This window comes from Neodiprion virginianus, chromosome 5 (assembly GCF_021901495.1).
Source record: "Neodiprion virginianus isolate iyNeoVirg1 chromosome 5, iyNeoVirg1.1, whole genome shotgun sequence".
Lineage (NCBI taxonomy): Eukaryota > Metazoa > Arthropoda > Insecta > Hymenoptera > Diprionidae > Neodiprion > Neodiprion virginianus.
The window spans coordinates 10,212,253-10,234,176 of NC_060881.1; positions in this window are offsets into that span (position 1 = coordinate 10,212,253).

Here is a 21,924-nt window from a genome sequence, read left to right on the forward strand (position 1 = left end):
AGAGTTGAGATAATCCGACCAAATTCCCCGCGAGCGGGATATCTGCCAATAAAATTTGCATATTTCGTCATTTACTGCCGATCTGTAACCCAGAGATTAGGGAACCCTTTGAAATAGCTGAAACTACAAAAACCAGACTACTTGATAGTCGGGGCAAATAATTGACTATCTAAACTAACTAAAATGCTCCGTGAGCACAGCAAAACGGCTGCGATTCGTGTATTAGCTTATTTTTTATGAAACTTTGTACGTGGATAGTATATGTATATTCATGTTCATGAATTTCTCGTTAAATTGAAAAAGCGTCTTTTATTTTTTGAAAAAGAAAGTACTAGTTTAATTTCATAATTGATTCAACGTTTATTAACCAAGAGCTTTTCTACACTATGTAAACACAATTCAAAGTCCAAATTTCATTGCAAGGTTATAATTCATATTGGCGACCAGTTAGGTAATTTCAGTGCATAATGATAATCATTTGTGGATAGATCCACTTTATTGAATATTAATTGAAATTATATTTAAAGTGATGAAAGGTCATTCGGTTGAATTCGAATTAACACTAATCAATTCACTAAACGGACCGACGTGTCAATTCGTCTAGTAATTATTACCCCGCTAATAATATTGGTAATTGCGAAGAGCTGTTAGCGAGAAGTTTTCATCGTATGACGAAAATATGACGAAAAATCGTTTCTCAGCGATAAAAAACAACGCAACGTCGTCATTCTGTATTAAATCGGTACGCGTATGAAAAAAACGTAAACGTAGACACGTGTCGTCGCGTTTTTTGCCCTCCCATGTGGTTTCTTGCATCGTCAATTCTGCGCTGAATCTGAAATTCAAATCATATCTGCGTTAGTTATATCATGCAGGGCGTTATGATGTAGATTTTGACGAGGTTCAAACCGAGAATATTGTTCCTGGGACGCGTCGAGCATGCGTGTACGTTGCATAGATAGTGCAACCGGCCGTCAGTATCAATTTCTCACAGTAAACCTGAATCTAAATCACGTCACGGAAAATGTCCGTGCCTGAGCGGCACGCGTCGCTTCATGTGTAAACGTAGATTACACACACTCGATGGGCGTGATTTATCTGAACAAATTGAAAACGATTAGTTTCGAAAGCTTCGGTCTAATCGAATTCACGCATTAAACGCGTCACTGGTTTACAGATGAAAACGCTCTTGTTGATCGAATTTTAAAAATAACCCGAGTGCTTTTTAGTCAAGTATTTTTTCACCGCCACGTTGTTGATCATTTTCTCCAACTTCCTCTTTAGGAAGAGATTCAAAGGCATAAATGATCAGTTTCAAAATTTATAATCATTCTCGAAAAGAACTCATAATTAAAGAAAGGTCAATTTCTTATGAAAAAAGACAATACAACTGAGATTTATGAGATGATGGAGTCTGTTGAAATACTTGAATTATGTTTTAGAAAAATTGTAGGACTCGCTCATTTTTTTCACGAAATTTGAAACGAGCTTAAAAATCGTGCAGGTGTTTTCTATAAAGGATAAATTTGACATTCAGAAAACTGATTTACACCAAGCAACATTAAGAAACAACAATTTGAAAAAGCAACTGGTCGGAAAGAACTTTCAGCAGATGAAATATACAATTTTTTTGGCAAAAAGACTTTTATCTTTACAAATGAATCAGATATCAATCAATTTGTTGAAAATCTGATTAATCAAAGCCACACAAATGGACGAAATTTTGACCAGACCAGTTAAATGATTTTCGAGTTATTGGTAGACAAGAAAAAAAATATTACCCTCGTGGAAGTAAGTTAAAAATTGCTCATGTCAGCCATTTTCGCTCATCGTTTAAGACCAAAATTATCAAAATCCGTCCATCAGTTGTCGAGATATCGTCGGATGCGTGAAAAACTTGACGACAAACCCAAGCATCCATTTCGATTCTCTATACCTCGAAACGTGTAGATCTATTGAAAATTCAACGTTGTATATTTCGGAATGATAACACTTACGTCCCCTCTTCTCTGGAAACAGAGAAGTGGAAGGATGAAAAGCAAAGGGAATGAGAGACAGGACGGAAAAAGCATGGAAAGCACAACGCAAGCTTCTCCCTCATCCCGAATTGCCATTGGGTGGTGGTGTTCAGGTGCAGCACTTAGTCCAGGAGCTGCACCGCGATAATGGGACCGAGAGGCAACCGACACGCCCTACAAATGTCGGCGAGCTAAAAGCTCAAGAGGATACCGAGTGTCATCGTCAGTGTTGGTATAATTGTGTCTACGAACGTATGTGAACCGGCGTGTAAACACAGGGCGTTATTATCTATGCCTAAGCTGTGTATACAGCGAATGTACCCACGCGACATGCCGCGGGAAGAATTTACAAGTCTTTGTGTACCAGGCAGAGAGAGAGAGCGAGAGAGAGAGAGAGAGAGAGAGAGAGAGAGAGAGAGAGAGAGAGAGAGAGAGAGAGAGAGAGAGAGAGAGAGAGAATAGCGGCCCCATTACGCTGCATGCTAAGATGAAAGCCCATTGCGCACGTTTCTACCGTCAAGTTAACTGCAAGCTTGAGCTTTTCGTGTGTTGCACACTGCAATTGCCACCGTCGTCATTAAATTATACGTGAACCAATTAGGAATAAACGAATGAACGAGAACTTCGCGTTGGTTTCGCGTGGATTTTGACCTCTTTTCTCATGCTCTGCACCTATTTCCAGTTCTAAATACGCACCGGAACGAAAACGTGACAAAACGAATGTAAATAAAACTTTTCACTGAACCTGATATAAAAGTTATCATGGAACTGAAAAAAAAGTTCATTTTTGAAATACTGAATTTTTAAACTACGAAACCGCGCTCTTCACTGTGCGTATTAATCCTAGGACGGTGACGTTAGATTTTTTACCTATTTCGGTGACGGGGGGGGGGGGGGGGTGAAAAAAACGCCCCAATCTTGTAAATTCTCATCTCTCGCGTACATCGTATCCTTAAGGGTCCTATAGGGTCTCATTTTCTTCGTTTTTTAACAAAGAATCGCGTGGGCCAGAAAAAACTTTTTACGCGAGTTCCAAAAAATTGAATTACGGACGGTGTCCTCTAGGCGAAAACGTAAACTGTTCTCTTGCTGCAGAAAATCTGTCCAAGACGATTTGCAAGGAGTTCATTTATTTTCTGAATAGATAATAGTAGAAGAATATCATTTCTCAGTAACGTCAATAATCCAATAGTACAGTGTTTGAAGTTGAAATTCAGTATTTTTAAAAGGTTTTATAGATCACAGGGACTTTTTTATACGAGATTTCACCTAATTAGCTTTTGTCTCGCTTTCTCAAACTTTGTTTTGTCATGTTTTTGTTTAGATACATTTCTGACTTGATTGTACGTTCCATTATACAACTCCTCAATTCTCCGCATTGAATTTTGACACGTTGCGTCATGATAAATGCTATTCAGCATCATGTCGAAGCCATTGGTTCATTAGATACCTTGGGTTAAATCAATAAACAACGTAACCAGAACTCGTCATATTATTAAATTTGACTAAATGATACTGTGAGCTTGAAACTTGCATGACACGACGAATTTTTTTAAGGGATTTCAGACAGTTAACTTATCATTCGGCATGTGATGAATAAGTTATTCGTGGGAAATTTTCATTTTGTCCAGTCGAATAAAACTTTGCAGCGTCGTTAAAATACACGGTTAATTGTTGCATGTTATTTTCGATTTATTATTTAATGTATGTATGTACAGCAAAATACATACATTAACCTTCCGACTAACTTGTTTTCAATAATATTTTTTTTCGATGTCGTACGTCAGCCGGAAGAAACGAAGTCTCATTTCACGTTTCGGCCCTTTTCGGGGAGCTCTCCTTAGAACTATAATATTTTTTATTTACAATGAAATTAAATTTTTCAAATTATGATACAAACAGCGACGAATAACTATAAAATCAATCGAACTGTACTTACAATAGACACTCACAAAACCAAAAATGCAAAAACACGGCTTTCGAGACCAAATCATATCCAGGATTAAAAAAAGCCAGGACGTTAACTACAACCAACAAGAGTTCACAAATTTGCTATTGCGATTTAGTAAATTCCGTGCAATTTCTTTATTTCTGCGTCAAATGAAACTGTTTTGGAATGTTTTTGTTCAGAATTGTGTACAGAATGGGACTGTTAAACCCTTTTTCGCGTTTGAGATACGTGGATCTCGATATTTGAAGATATGTAACTCAACGTCGAAATCGACCGGGCACCCCCTTAACTATCATGTCTAAGGTACTAATCTTCTAGTATTCAAAGCAGCCTGTTATAACCGTTACCAGACTGCTACGTGACAGTAGAGAAAAAGGAGGGAGCAGGAACGAAACAAATTAACAAAAAGTATACTTCTATGTGTAGACTAAACATGGCGTCAAGTTTGTAACATAGATAGACAACTATAGTTAGCCATAGGTAGTACCATGAGATAGACGCTAACCGCTAGGCAACAGTCCCATCTATAATATATATATACCTAGACTACTGTAAAACACACTCACATGAATAAACGTTTTGTTATTATTTAAAATATATTCTTGATTATCGTAAAACTACCAAACTACGTTACAAAGTTCATCACCATCGTGGCGCCGCGAATCTAACTATCGACTCTATTATCGACGTTGATAAGTTAGATCCTGCATCATGAGAAGAGTTACCTACTGAGCTTGTTGAAAATCTAACTGTGGAACGCATCACATTTCTTTTGGTTGACCGACGAGACCGAAAAAAACATTACTATATGTTAAGAAGGCCTTTTATATAACTTGTTTTCAGTCCGAAACAAAATGTGAGTTCAATTCTATACGAATTATGCGACAATGACTGGCAATGCAGCTGACGTGAGAGAATGGTGGGTTGATTGTCACGGAAGTCGTATAGATGTCCCATTTTGTTTCGGACCGAAAACAAGTTAGCCGGAAAGTTAAGGCATTTATGCATTTTGCTCTAGCCCATACCACTTTGAAAAGTGGAAAAACAAATATGTGCTATTATTTTTACCGAAGAAAATAAACAATTAAACCGCCCACTCTGGTTTAAAACCCTCCACCTAAACAAAACGAAACATCGTTAAATCGACGGTGCGAGTTGAATCGTTGATACAAACACGTCCAAAATTCAATTTACGTCAGTTGTTACAGTTTACAAACATTTCAAAACAGCCTCCGAAAAGTATTTCTGGTACTAATTATCGTGATGCGACGTCAAACTGACGATGATCGATGAATTTTCACTCATTTAGAAAAAGACCAACTTCCGTGCAACCAAGATATAGTTAAATATTATTAATTTGACATTTATTATAATGAGTTGAAAAGTATTTCACCTCTAGCATGAAATCAATTTGTTAAAAACAGCTACATATTGTCGTTAGTAATTCTCTCAGTTCCAAACGATAATAGGTAGGGAGAATAAAACATGAAACGTGCACGTGTGCAACAACACCTTCACATACAAAACTTCCGGAGACACATTAAAGGCCGGGTATACATTAACCTTACACGCGAGGAAACGTATCTAGAATGGCAAACTAGGTGCCGTAATAAATCATGACACGTCACCGGGTTTAACCATTACAAAATGAGCCGGTGTGAACGAAAATTTCACAAGGGACATTATATATTTTCTTGAAAAATGATGCTAAGATTTCATTGCTTCAGAATCATTGATTAGACTTGATAGTAAATTCCTGGAATATAATTTTCGGTGAATAATTTAATTTAGCTACTTCTAATTTTTCTCGTGGATTTTTTGTGTGATGTTGAATTATAAAATCAAACGAAACATAGCAACCATAAAAAACAGAAGGTACAATCTTAGAAACAGGTGATAACCTATCCTGAACTTCAACGTAGCAAGATTACATAAAAAATTGTAAATCTTATGATTAATTACTAAAACGTCACGAACGACTAGCAATCTTGAAATCAGGAAATAACGAATGTTTTGAAAGTTTCGTGCCAAATCTAATCCATTTAAACACACGCCTTTTCGTTAGCAATGATACAGGTAAATTTACTTCTGAAAAAAATCACGGAAGCAAAACTGACGAAGCAGATCATGTGGCGAATTGTATGAAGATTCGTTGTGGGAAATATCGAAATTTGAAAATTTGCAAAATGTCAAGGTTAATCATCACCGAACACTTGGTCTTCCAAATTCGACACACAAAAATGGTTCACAGTAATTGTTGTAACATTAGGGAAAAAAAAATATTAAAGGGACCAGAAAAGTTTGAAATATAAAAAATTAGCACGGGTTTTATTTTATTTAACCAAGATGACGTCTGAAATCAAATGTTTCTTTCGAGGGAATTCATTACAACATTGTGAAATAAGAGTATCTATCAAAAGTTATTCCGGAATCGATAATAGTGAACTTTAAATATTCGCGTCGTAACGAAACAAGGCAAACTACGTAAAATCCAATTTAATTTGCAAGATTCCAACAGAAAGAAGAAGAATTGTGGACATTTTTAGTGGTATTTCTTTCTTCGCGATCTTTTTTCACATTCATTACTCGCGAAAAATTAAATATCGTAACAAACTTAATAAAAATGCGTCAGTACGACAAAACCTTTTCAAAAATTCGAATTATGTATTGATATAAAACTCCAAGAAAGCTTTATTGCATACTCGTTATATATCTTCAATATCTTCAAAAATTTTCAAGATGTGCAAAACCGGATTACACATCATTTTTCGCATTACGTCGAATCTCCAATTGGCAGTATTCAACACGAAAGAACGTTTGATTAATCTTCTTATTTCACACTGTTATAACAAATACTTTAATGGAAAAGAACGTTTTCCACTGAACCGTGTGAAAAGTTTTTTGAGGGTAATGTAACTATCTATTCAGTTATACACTCACGATTATTTTGTGATAAACTGCCAAGAAACTAGAACAGGTATATTCTTTTACATGTTATTTAAATGGGAAAAAGTCACATGGTGTTAGACACCTCTCATTAAACTCGAGCTAAAAATCGTATACGTTACGAGGAGTTTTTGTACACATGTGGCCACGAATTCTCAAACGGTCAATTTTTTGGACAAATCGGTTAAGTTGGTAATGCAGATTTAGCCCGTAGCAGTTGACCAGCGGTGGTACGGCAGGCTGAATCTGCATTACCAACGTAACCGGCTTGGACAAAAAAAATAGCCATCTCATAATTCGTGACGGCATATATACGGCAAAAACTAGAGTTTAGACTCTTTTCCCGAAAAATTTAAAAAACACTTTTCGAATTTGAAAGAGATTAGTCCGGATGATTATATAATTGCAGGCGCGATGCGATCTCAAGTATAACCGCGCGTATCTTACAACTCTGGAGACACAAGAAACATCTACTCTGGGTATATTACACCCAGGCCCGAATTAAAGGAGTACGATACATAAGGCTGTTCTACAAAAAAAAAAGGCCGAATGTCGATCCTGCAAGATGGTCCAATAGGTTAGAATGAAAAAATGTTGACAGAAAATTAAATCGACTGAGGTTAAGAAAAACGTTTTTATCATAATATTTCTCTTATGTAATTAAGCTTGTATAAAATAGTATTGTCTAGAGAAATAGATTTTGTATTACGATATTGAGTAGTTGTTTTTCATATTTTTTTCGCGCCATAACGGCTAGCTACATCGATTATATTTTAAAAATCTAAATGACGAAGCAATTTCACTCTCTATGCTCAACATAGACAAAGCACTTAGACTTTCTTGTGATCCTAGGGAAGAACTTGGCGGTTTTACGATATTTTATACACGTGTGCACAAAGTTCTCTAACTTTGTGCAAGAAATTTTTCGAAATCGGATTGCAGCGAGACGTTAATGTTCATTCTATCCTTGATTGGTAGAGATTAAGAGTCCACGTACCCAAATTTTTTAAAATCTATACACTATTTTGAAAATTGAAAGGTCGAAAATTTCGAGGGCCTTACGGTTGATCCGGGTCTAATTACGCCGGTTTCATGCGGAGAGATTCTCGTTCGTCCTGTACGTATATGTACAGATAGGGCAAAGTAGAAACGTCCCTGCGACACGGAGTTTGACGACGACCGCAACAACCAACAACGAGCGAGCACGTAACAACCGACGGCGCGTTAAACCCTGATGTTAATTTCCCGCCGTTGCACAGAATGCTCGCCCGGTTTCTCGCAGGATCTGCAGCTCTCCAGCCCCCCCCCCCCCCCCCCCCCCCCATCACCGGGGCCCGATAACCTCCGACTAGCTCTTTATCACCTGAATAAAACCGCGTCGCAAATCAGCGTCCTTCACCCGTGACACGCTTCAGGCTTATCTGGTCCCTGCATTACCCGAAAGCACCGATAAATTATTCCCTTTCTTCACTTTTATCACACCATGGCCTACTCGTCCGAACTATCTTTATGCGGGCTATACGTATAACGGCAGGTGCAAGCTCTACAACAAGTTGGGTGAACGCGCGTGCTTTGAATTTTTATCAAATATGTGTAACGAGGTCTCGTATCCGCTTCGATTTACTCGACACTGCACGGAGAACTGGAATCCGAAATATGGAGAGACGCCACATGGCGGGAGAAAATGTACCGAACGATACGTCCCGTCGTATCTAATTAGAAATGTCATTTTTCAACGTGCATTTCACTCTTTATCAACTCAATGTGACTAAGCAGAACTGTTACCGCTTGCCCGAAGTTTTCTGTTCCTTTATATATTCCAAATATTTGGTTAAAACGATCAGCTGATTGGCCGGTGCGACGCCATATTGCTCGGCCATACCAATACTTCGAATGCAAATAACAGATAAAGCAGAGCTCAAAGTTTTTCTGAAAACACTGCACATGGAACTGCACGCTAACAAAATTATATAATAAATCACCGAGACAAGAATATTCTTTTTATCTGAACATCGAAATCAAAAATCAACTACAGTTATAATGTACTACAGAGATCTGCAGATAATCTTTCAGTAATTTGGTGAGAATTTCAGAAATGTTTCGTGAATATTTCAGAAATTCGAGTAATTCCAAGGAGTTTCCAAAGATTTCCTTCGTATAACAGAATAAATTTTTTTCTCTGTCGGACGTACGTATAGTACCATATAGGGATACCTACGTATTATACCTTTTCATTTCAGCGTCGAATCTTTTTCTTCATTTACTCACCACCATTGTGTTTCTTCCCTTTTCCCATCACCGGGTTCCGCTATGAAAATATACTAAACAGGTCTTGTCACGCGCACAATTTCGCGATAAATTATAGAGGCATATTTCGAGCACCAAATTCATCATCTAAACATACCTTATGAAAGGAAACCTGTTTCACGATATCTAAGATTAAACATGTAGGATACTTTCTAGGCCATTTTTTTATTTGAATTTAGTGAATAATTTTTCGTTTTAAAAATACAGTTTTCTGAGTGACTTACATACCATATTATCTACACTGACACATACATGTGTATATTTTTCCAAAAAGCGCAAGCCTTTTCGGCCTTGCAAATGTGCATCCATGCAAATCACGTGTCGTAAACTTTGGTTCAAAAGTTTCCCTCTATTTTCTGCTCTGGAGAACAAGTTTTTATTCTATATTTTTTGTCTTTTTTTTTCATTTTTGGTGTACCTATTTGTTATTTTTCGCGTCGACTCCTAGCGTAGTTTCAAGACTTTCAACGAAAAGATACGAGGTATAATATCTCGTCGGCTCTTGGCATTGGAAATATTCTATAAACTTAGACGTGTATTATATTGTTATGCGAAAGGAAAAAGTTCCAGTATTATAGAGCGAGTGCGGCAATCTTTTCACCTGCAGGTTACGCTATAATACCAGGACATGAGGTGCCGCTAGACGTAAAACGAGGGGTAAAAAAAACTTTCATAAGCAAATATTCATTATCGTTATTATTGAAACTACACAGGACAACGAAGCATGGGATAAGGTAGAAAAGGGAGAATTTACAAGCAAGCGGAGGAGAGAAGGTCGTGGAGACAGTGTGAAACTGACATCGTCTAGTTTTAACGACCAGCGTGCCAATATTCCTTCGGCCATACGACTCGAGTTAATTAAAAATTAATGACAAACTATACCCGATTACGCTCTATACGACTATGGTGTATTTTATCGCCGTTATTATTCGTTGCGTTACAATGCGTTACGTACGACGAAACCCGTCGAACAGGATTATGTTCGAGGATAACGTTGGAATTCGATCTCGTGATACACATATTCGATTGCACGTGAAATCAAGAAAGAAAATAGTAATCCTCTAGGAGAAAAGTCAATTGAGGCATGAAAATCTTTGAACGAAAGTAATTCATCGACCGTTTCATTATGGTTAGAGATAATATTTGAGAAAACACTTCGCATCGATTTTCCAGACGATTATTCAATATTTCAATATTGCAAATACACAACGATTGTGACGCTCGCGTTATCAACGCTCTCAGCTCTTTTTTTCTAAGTTATGCTACATAAATTCTAACATTTTTAAAGCTTCCAGACGTGTTTCAGAAGAGTTATAAACAAAGAAAACATAGTTGAAGAATAATAAATAATTCGATACTTGATCGGTGAGTGGGAAAGTTTACACAATTCCCAAAATATTAAGTGAATTGTACGAAAATGAGAAAGATCATTACTGATTGCAGTGTTGAACGGGGATCCTTACTGGATTTCGACCAGCTTCTGATTGCGCTTACAGAGAAAGTCGAGAAATAGAAATAGATGCTGTAATTAGCCAGCCAGCGGCTGTTCAAATCGAATAAAATATAACATCCAAGGAGAATGCCACGGAATCTGTATACGTTCGGATCTATTTTTGAAACTACATGATGTAAACGTAAAGGCTGTTATATGAAGTTGGAAAGAGCTCAAGTATATATACCGATCTCCTTCGTGGCAGAGTTATAAAAAATTTCTTACCGCAGAGAAAAAAGAGAAACAGAAAAAAAATTATTTCGCATCGGAAGTTGAATTTTCGCTCCAAATTCCGAAAACGTACTAAGTGATTTTCGGGAATTTTTTCGGCAGCGAAAAATTAAATGAATATTTTCTAAACTCTGAGGATCTGTTACTACTAGTTTCAACTACATCTGGTAATTTACTCAAGTCATTTGAGCCATAATTGATCGAGTTACAATTTGCGCACACTCTGGAAGTTGGAAGTGGGAACTGAAATTTTTTCATTGTTTAGATTATGTCTAAGAAGATAACCTTGAATCTACTGATTAGAGTTAAAAATTTAATGGTCTACACGTGTTTGAAAAAACATGTCATTATAGACCATCACTCACAGGTTTTTACCACCAAAAATGAGTACTGTAAACAAAAATGTAATTATCTTAAGGGAAAGTTCATGTTCTTAGAAATAATCCAAGCAATGAAAAAATACCAATTTATTTGGGTCAAGATAAAAATTGCAACCTCCAAAGTGTACGCAAATTAAGATCCGAATGAAGACTTACTGCGGGACGTAAAAGTAAACAACTCAGTCAATCATGGTTCAAATGACTTAAAAAAATTACCAGATGTAGTTCAAACTGGTAATAAAAGATCCTCACAGTTTCAAAAATAAACACTCAATATTTCTCTATTGAAAAAATTCTCATAAACCAATTACTTTACGGCCATCCAAGATAGGTTCCGCTAATGCGCAGCTGCTACAATCTGTGATCGGCTATTTGGCAGGGCAGCCAACCGCCACAGACGACAGTTCTGCTGAGCTGATTTTGATTATTTTTTTTTTTTTTCTCTTGCGTATAGCTACAAGATCAGGTCAGGTTTTAGGATATATTTCGTTACAAAGAGATCAATGGTATTGGAGGTATAATCACATTTGTAAGCCAAGTCTGGCGAATTCTTACCGAACTCGAAGAGTTTTCAAGGTCAAGGTTTTGCGACAAGAAGCATTTGAAAATATTGGCGGTGAACTGCTGGTTAGAATATATTGCACAACGTGGATTTGAATAAATCTGTCAGTTCAGGGGCCAAAGTCCTCGGCAAACATTGCGTCGATTTTTAATTCAACCGTAAGACGATACGCAAGTTACACCTTATACGTGTTGAGCGATTTCTTAACTCGCAGAATTTCAATTTTTCTAAACGCGAGGGGTGAAGAAACAAATTTCCATATGTATATAGTTCACTTACGAATTAATGGATTATTATACCTTATACCTACGACCGACTCTGCCGGGGCGAAACTGTCTCGATAAATGATTATTGTACGAATTTTCATTTAAGAACGAGACTTCGGTGATTGGTCAAAGTGCATTTGCATCTTTAGTCAATCTATAAACGTCGTCGCATCCACTGACTAACTATTTACGAAGGAAATAGGAGATACAAGTAAACAAGAAAAGTTTTAAACAATATGAATATGCGTAGAAGGTCGTATAAAACCGTTTAAAAATCACTCGTCGAGTAAAAATTTGTATAATAGTAATTTGTATGCTATATACGTTGTAAGTGTAATGTAATTAATGCATGTGTAAGTTATGTAACAATGCCGAAGAAGGCTTACTTCGACAAATCGGGAAAGTATGTAGTCAGTCGCGTTTTTTTGACAGTGAAAATAATAAATTATTGCACTCGGAAATCCGCATTTTTCCAAATTTATCAAAGTTCACTAAGAAATCGGTCTCCGTAAATGTTGGAAAAATAGTTAGAGCGTAACATAATAATATGATGCAATATATTATTGTCATTATATATTGTGTCATGTATAATATTATCTATATAAATAGCTGTACCTATACGTATATATATAGATATATATATAATAATCATATCACCGTTTTTAATATAAAATTCTAATACTTATATTTTAATATAATTAAAATGATGACCGATCGGTGATTAGTTGTAAATAGGATTTTGTAAATACATACCAAACAATCGGAGCGGCTAACGTGTAACGGATAACAAATATAAGTCTATAAATATATCTATATGATGGAGCGATACGTGCGCGAATTAGGCTTCGGAAAGAATTTCTTATTTTCATATTACGTGTACAGATCAGTAACATGTTGTATAATAAATAACTTATTATACGCAGTTGACGTACGTCAATATATTTACAATGAATATGCATAAGGAAAAATAACTAATTAACGCCGTGTATAACCGTGAGTATAAATCGTTTCTCGTCGATAACATTAGAAACGCATCAGCAGAAAGATCTGCGATTAAGATAAGAAATATATTTTATGTATTAATAAACGGCATACATTATAAACGATGTAAACTTTTCTGAAATGTGTATCTGTAATTGAACGTTATGTAATCGTGTCCAATATTGCAATTAAGGTGCTGTATGTACGTTTATTTATTATCTTTACACTACGTATAGTAATATCCATATTATATAAATTGGTTACCGACGCGTCTAGAGTTGGGAATTTTTTAATGAATAAACTATGGGTAATAAGGGATAAATTTTAAGAAAGAAAAACAGCGAGTAAGAATAAAAACTTTATAAAAGTATAAACGGGGAAAAAAAAAAAAAAAAAAAACAAAAATTGAATGATTGTACAAGTGTATAGTTCAGAGTGCGAGGATTAATAAATGCAGACGTATGGCTGTGTGTATCTCCGTAGTTTAAAATTAATATTCACCCGTAGTTAGTGGAGGTAAGTAAATGTGCAAAGATCAATCTCGAGTACGGAGTTAATAGCGACGTTTTCAATTTTTTACAATACCAAAGAAAAAAAACAACTTAAGAGTAAAAAATAACTAGTAAAATGATGAACGAGGCGGTTCGAGTGGCGTCGTCCTTAGAGCCCCGGATGTTCGCCCCTCGCCGCCTTTCATTTATTACCACTAAAAATTACTGTTACAACAGTTGCATAATTACACAGATTCGCGCATAATGTTAATAGTATTCTTTTTCTTATTGCCCGCGGTATTTTAATAACCAAAACGGTATTATTTATACACCCTTTAACGAACCCGATAACATTGTCTCGAAAAATTATAATACATATATCCATATTTATATATACAGATAAGTTAAACAAATTTTTTTCACACAACTGTAAGATGTCGACGAGCGTAATAAAAGTTTTCAACGAATACATGTATAAGTAAGAAACATAGGGTATATTGTTATTACGTATTATATATACACACTTAAATGTAAAAAAAGAAAGAAACAATGATGAAACTGGACAGAAGATATAATAAATCCTTCGAATATTCTCAGATATTAAGTGTTTTTACATTTTCAACCATCCACTCCGTCCCTCTACTCGTCTAGCCAAAAACGCATTTAAGCAATAAAGGTTTACAAAGCGGGGTTCAAGCTATTCTGATTCAATTTAATTCAGCAGGGCCTCCTGAATCCATAATAAAAATTTGAGACCTTTAACTTTTATAGAAAAAAAAAAAAAACAACAAAAAACTCATATTAAAGAGACTGTAATACTCTGACATTTTTTGTAAGAAAAGTATATTGTTCATACATTTTTCATGAACCACGGTTGATTTTGTCCGTAGTTGAATCCAGTATGTAAGTGTTGGATTGAGAATTGAGGCGAGAATAATAAAAACTCAAAAATCCATGAAATCGGAAACCGATTTTCTTTCCTTTTATCAATCCTCGGTAACTTCTTCCCTTAGCCGGAGGTCGTGCAGCCCGCGAAACAAGAGAAATAAAGAAGAAGATAAAACAACAAAGGTAATTTCGGGAGTATAAACAACATGTCTGTAATATGGATCCGGTAGTTTGTAAAGAAGACAAAAGAACGAGGAATGCTGAAAAAGTTGGATTTTTCTTCAGAGAGATCATTTGTGTTATGTATGCTGTAGAAAAAGTACAGGTAAGTAGGTGAGAGAAAAAAGAAATTGTTCCGAATAACTTTTGATCGATACTGGATATTGTACATTATATTTTATTTCTCTGTTTGCCTATTGTGTATATAATCAAGTCCGCGTATCTAACATATGGATAAGAAAAAAAAATCGATGCCCCTGGTTGGAGTTTACACGGAGAGAATATATCAATCTTCCAAATAAAATACAATTGATTTACGGATCCATGCGTAGCTCAATGACTGCCTAATAAAATGCGATTCCGGACGAAAAACAGATTTTTTTTTTCTCGTTTGTCAAGGTACAGATAATCTCGAATTGATTCTGAGAACGGGATTACGGCCAGCGACGTGTACAAACAAGATATTCATAGCTGTTTGTCTATCTACTGTGCAAATATGAAATATTTATCAACCATTATATCCATGACTGCTACTATTAGGCGAAACTGGGTCAAGGCTGGCAAATGGACGGAGCTTTTCCGATTCAAACCTCGGACACTGCTCCACGATCTATGAAATGGAAAGAGGACTTTTTGTCGTCCCTAACGTCCGAAGTTGTGGGGTTGATCAGCCTTGGAACCTGGTGTGCGTGATTCATGAAATTTTATAAGATCCTTTGAAACCCTGTGAAATTGTCTGAAATTTCTGAAATCTTCGAGACCACGTTAAATTCATGAAGGCCGTTAGAACGTTTTGAAATCCTTGAAAACCCATTGAAATCTCATGAAATGCTGTAAAATCATCTGAAATCTCGAAAAATTTCCGGAATCACATTAGCTTGTATGAAATCTATTTAGATCATTGAAACTTTGATGCAATTCTTTGAAAAATCTAAAAGCTTTTTAAATTCGATCGAAATCTTATCGTATTATTGGAAATACAACGATATAATATGAAATAGAAACCTTTGATATCACATAACATGAAATGTTTGAAATCTCAAAAAATGTTTTGAAATCCATCGACACGCTATGGAATCTTGCCAAATCTTGTGAGATCAATTAGATTCATCTGAATTCTTTAATCGTGAAAACCCTGAAATTTTTTGGAACCTTTTCAAATCAATTTCTCTGAAAGTTTTATACCTAATCGTGTAAAAAATTTACACAAATTAACGAACGCTTAACTCCTCGTCCAGAGTAAATATCATTCAAAAACGAAAGTAACGCTATCTTTATTTACGGTCGGATTGGATAAATATTATGAGAATCGATTATCGAATTCATTCTTTCATTTCTCCGCACGATTGTCAGATTATTCGGATATCTTTTATTCGCGTTAAAATGCCATTGGCATCTCACATTAACTTACCCGTATGCGTATTATCGCTGCTCAATGCCGCGAACTGAGCATGAAATAAAACGAACGTCGCGTTCCATCAATGGAATCGAATACAGATAAGAAGGATTTCGAACGTCTCCTTGAATTCGGCGAACCAACGAATCGGGAAAGTCGCGGAATGAAACAGTCAGGGTAAGGAAGAGTCCTGGAAGTGTGGAATGGGGGGGGGGGGGGGGGGGGGGGGGAATAGAAGAAAGCAATCGCGGTAGTTCTAACTGCTGTTACCGACCGAAACTTTCCTACTTTACAATCAAACCCTCTTGCTGCGGGGAAAATGAACGATGTACGTTTGTGAAATAGGAGTCCTTCGAGACTTGCCTAACTATACGAGTTTTACCCAGGATCAATGGCGGGGACGCCAAATGTCGACGCTTTGAACAGTTTCTTTATCCAAGTTTTCAATGGACCGACCGAAACTGCTGCAGCGTTGATACGACTCAGCGTGAAAGCTGGCTGTCGCGGAGTTTGAAAAAAAAAAAATAAAACATCCGCACGCGTATCTTTCCCAACGTCTAACCTACGCTCAAATTGTGTTCGATTTCTACGGACATTCGTATCGATGGTCCTCGATAAAATTCACTCAACTTTAGAGAATCTGATTATAAAAGACTTGACTTTGCCGTGATGGTTGTAATCCAAGTAACTCTACGGAAACCAATGATAAAACAATTATCTTCTATACTTACACAGGAGTTAACTGTTTTACCATCGGGGTCCGTAAAGTTACCTGAATTATAATCGTCACGCCAGAATTAGGTCATTTATGATCAGCCTCTCGAAAGTTGAGTGGATTTTACTGAATTGAATTGAATTTTAGATATTCAACACAATAATTTTCGAAGTCGTACAATGAAGTAAGAAGAAACATTTGTTCTTCATCCAAATTTGAGTATGATGAGGTCGGATTGAATCCGATATTAAAAATCACAGATTCTAAATGAACTCAAAATATGGTGACCCGAGATCTGCAATACTGTCTTATAGGTGGCCGAGGATTTTATAGGGATAAGATGGGGTCAAACCCGGTACGGGAGCGTGGGGCAATGGGGGTCGGCGGATAATGGAGGAGGTGTCAAAGTTGACTTTCCCAATGCTCGTATTTGTGCAAACGGCCCTCGAGTGTCTTCCTGAACATTCGACTAACGATAAGATCCCCTCCCCTCAATAATCTCACGTTTAGTTACACGAGAGAGGTGTATGTTTTTTGCTCCCCGCTTATAAAAAGTACGAAATTTCAACATTTCTGGCAAGCATTAAGATGCACAGGTACTATGTTGTATTTACACCAGCTATATAACCATATCTATGTAACTCAAGGTGTTACTCTTGAAATTGCAATAAAAAACGAGGTGAAATTGTTGACTAATTTTTTTTCATTTCCATGTTATGCGGGTAATGGGAGCTATATTACTTTGTTATCAAATATTTCTTTTTACTTGTTATTAGACTAACGATTACGTAGGCAAATAACATTAGAACGTTTTGAGATAGATTGAAACCCAAGATTAGACTTTTATCAGACTGACTAAAATTAATGGCTCTCATTTGACATATGGGACACTTAATGGCTCCCATTTCTCGAAGTGTGGGCTAATGGGAGCGAATGACATTTCTTACTTTTTTTTGTATTTTCAACCAAAGATCATTTAGCACAATCACTTTTCAGTACTTTTCTAGTAGTCAGGTAGGTAAAGCTTACGTTCGTAATTAGTAAAAAAACATATTACGTAAATTATGAGTTTTATTAACAATTTTCCTTAGTAGGCTCCCATTACCCGACGCTCCCCTTACTCCTGGTTCTCAACGACAGGTGCTGCCATTTACGGCCAACTCATTATATTAGATTGACGCCATACGTGTTCTGCAACCAAAGGTATCCACTGGCACGCGATGTCCCGGCGTTTGTACAAGTGAAAAGTTTTCAAGCTCAAAGATATTAACACTACGACAATCATGTGGCTTTTTCCTGAAGTAGACGGCCAACACGAACAATTTCGTCCTGAGCTCTTCTTCCTCACTTTGGGATTTTGAAAGTTTCCAAAAATTTCAGGTAGTCAGTTTCAGGCGCCTACTTGATATTCCAATAGTTTGTATTACGAGATTTTCAATTAGTTGATCAGTAGATATTGTTAAGCAATAAAAAATTCTCGAAACACCGACAAGTGAGAAAGTCAAGGTGGACGACATCGTCCATGTTGACCAGCAGAGGGTTAATATTAGAGCAATAATCAACTGCCTGTGAACATCGACCACGTGGAACATCTGTTTCGATAATTTCAGTACGTCATTCTTTACGTATTTGTGATCAAGTACCAACAATTTCGATCGTCACCTCGTACGCTGGAACTTACAACAAGGGGTTAATTACTATTGTAATCTCGTGTACACGATCTAACCTCACGTAATATCATGTAATCTCTGTAATCTCTCGTAATATCTTGTAATCGTTTGTTACTTTTACATTTTTTTTTTAGTAATCTTAGCTGTCTCTGGAATCTTTGTAATCCTTGTAATCCGTGTAATCTTTGCAGTCTTTTGATAATTTGTGCTGTCTCTAGAATCTTTGGAATTATTTTAATTCTTGCAATGACGTAATCCATGTAATCGTAGTCGGTGTATGGCACGTTTACATAGTGATGGAACAAGCTCGGTTTGATTTGATACAACAATTTCATACTTTCAAAACAAAGCGATTGAAGTGCGTTTGATCAAATTTTCAGTCATTTCAATCACACATTTTCTTAATAAAAAAATCACATTATCCCAGGAACTCACGCCATGTTGCCTTGAATAAATTAATAATCAGTATGATCATTCAAAGGTTTGATTCGTTCTATATTAAGGGGGGGGGTAAGGTTTTACACTTTCGAAAAATCGAATTTTTTTTTATCTTATCTTATTGTTAAACATTTCAAGAATATATTCCCAAAATCTTAAGTCGATCTAAGCAAAACTCTTGAAGTTATTTTCTACTTAGTCTCCTGTCCTTTAACTTTAAGCAGTTCACACTTTAGATGGCCACCAAAAATTTTTAAATGAAAAAAAAATAATAAAAGAATGTTGGGGGGAGGATTTGATGATACTTTGACTAAATTTTAATGGTTTTTGATATCGGATAATTTCCGACCGATATATAGTGAACACCGCAAATTGTTTTTTTTCTGAGACGTTCTGGGGCAAGCTCTGTCACCGGCTTGTTTTTCAATATTCCCGCATGAAAAAATTATACAATATTGTTAAAAGTATACTTAATAATGTACAAAAGGTTTGACTGAATTTGCTCAATCCATACTTTTAAAAAAAAATCACAAAAAAGTATTCTTTTTTTACGCTGAAACCCTCACCCCCCCCCCCCCCCCCCTAAGTTGTACCAAGTATTTCGTCCGTCAAAAGTATTTTCTTGAATCAAGTAAGTACGTGTTCACCGCATTTGACTATGGCACATATAAGTTGAATCAAATGAATATCACTTGACTCAAATAATCCTCTCCCTCTGTGCAAGAGAAAGACAAAAAGACAGAGCTGGTGTTATGAAAACATGACTACAACAATCCAAGATGTTATGGAGGGGAGAATGCTGTAAAAAGAAAAACTGCTGCTGAAAATGGACTCCGATAGAGAAGCTGATAGAAGAAAAACCTTAGTAGGATTAAGTTCAAAAATAAAATAAAAACAACAAAAAATGGACGGCTTATCTCCAGAGGATGTAGAAGATGCAGCCTGCGTCTTTTGAAATGAATTGTATTTAATGCTGGATGCATTGCATCGCATGCAGAGAATTTGCCCATGAGTCCTGCAGCAATGTTAAGCAAGAGGATTTTGTGTGTGATTATTGTTCATAGAATACACTTTTATAAAATACTTTAATCAAAGTAACTTTTGCATCCTACTTCAATGGAAATAAACGAGAATTCGTTTTAACGAGTAACCGGTTCTTCCGCACCAGCGGGGCAAAACCGGGTATTTTTACTTTTTTAAAAAATTAGGCTCTCCTCAGTGACCAATTTTCTTTTCTCATCAACTAGCTTCATTTTCTCATAGTTTAAGGTCCACTGAAGACTACTGACTGCCCATATTATTTTTTGTACTTCCAATTTTTTTTAGAGAGTCGAATATAAAATGGTACCCGGTTTTTTCCCCCTATCCCCTACTCGGAGGTTTGATCTGCAAATCCGACCATTTTTTCAAGATTCGGATTCATAGACTGGGTTGTTTTTAAATTTGCACTTCTGACCCATTCGGGTTCGAAATAAGCGTGAATTATATTTCCTTGTGAAGTATTTAATCATTTTGGACGAATTTTCATTTTTTTCTTTAGGTTTGAAATTAAAAACAGACGAACGAGTTTCAAGGAATTCAATCACAGCTACTCTGCCAATTTTAATCAGTGAAAATTCACTGATTCCCAGTTATAAGTATATCACTGAAAAAAACCAGTGCGCATAAACTGACGATTCAGTAACTTTACACTGGTATTTCACTGATTTTTTCCAACACTATACTCATAACTGATTCATATTTGAAGAGGAGTGATTTGTTCTTATCTATGGTTACAATTTTTTAGCAGTAAAACTAATAAGGCGACACAAATGAACGTCCATGTTTGCATTCCTAAGTTCCATGAAAGTTGATACTCTTACGGTCGACGTAGTAATCATTGGGTAAAGTTTTTTCCATCGACAGAAATCGAAGCGCTGAAGGATGAGTAAAAAATGGAGAACAAGCGAAGGAAGTTAAATTACGACTCGGTTAGCTCCGGACGTTCGTTTATTTTATTAATTTTTTTGCTTTCCAGCTCGGGATCAATTTGCGCATCGACGTTGGAATGAAATTAACTCAAGGCTTCCTAAATTATTCCGTGACGTGTAATATTCGTATAAGAGCGTGCGGTGAGACCAGGTGCAGGATTATTTATGATACCTTACGGCTTGTTATTTCGATCGTGAAATTTTATCTCTCTTGAGCAAATATCCACGAACACCGAGCGACCTTACGGGCTTGGATATACATAGGAATATTTTTGCGCATTAATTGGACAAATTTAATGAGCCTAATTAATATTTGCCTACTAGACCCACGCCGGTGTGTAAACGAAAGTTATGTGCCCACCAAACTCAACGGCAACTTCAAGAAAATTAAAATTTCTTCATACAATTACGGACGGAATCGTACGCAATCCAAAAACGCACGCGTGAAAAGAAAGACGGTTTACTGACAGCGAAATACACGTGATTAGGAAAGAAGAACTGTGAAAGGCGGATACCTGAGATGAACTGTGATTATCAATGCGTTGGTATAACTTGTTAAATATAATAAAAATGGATGAAAGAAAACTTTGATGTCAAACTAATTGGTGTCTTCACCTTTTAGAAACTTATTGATTAAATTTTAAGATCGGTTTCAGCGGGGCCGAAACTGTCGAGCAACAAATTCTCGTATAATTGAGTATTTGAATGAAATTTTTTTATTTCATATTCTTGTAGATTGGAAAAAAATATTTTGGACATAGTTTTTATTTTTTCGATTGATTATTTATCCAATTTTTTGTTGATCTTCGTGGAGGATTTTAGAACACAGCAGATTTTGGCACGAGTGAAAAAAATCCTCTCATTCATTTTTTCATAATTTATTAAGCCTCGTTGCAACGTTACGTAAATCACGATGTTCGCTTTGTTTAGAGTAAAAGATAATACCCCCGACTTTGTCATGAATTTTATTCAATTTAGAAAATTTACGTCAACTATCTCAATG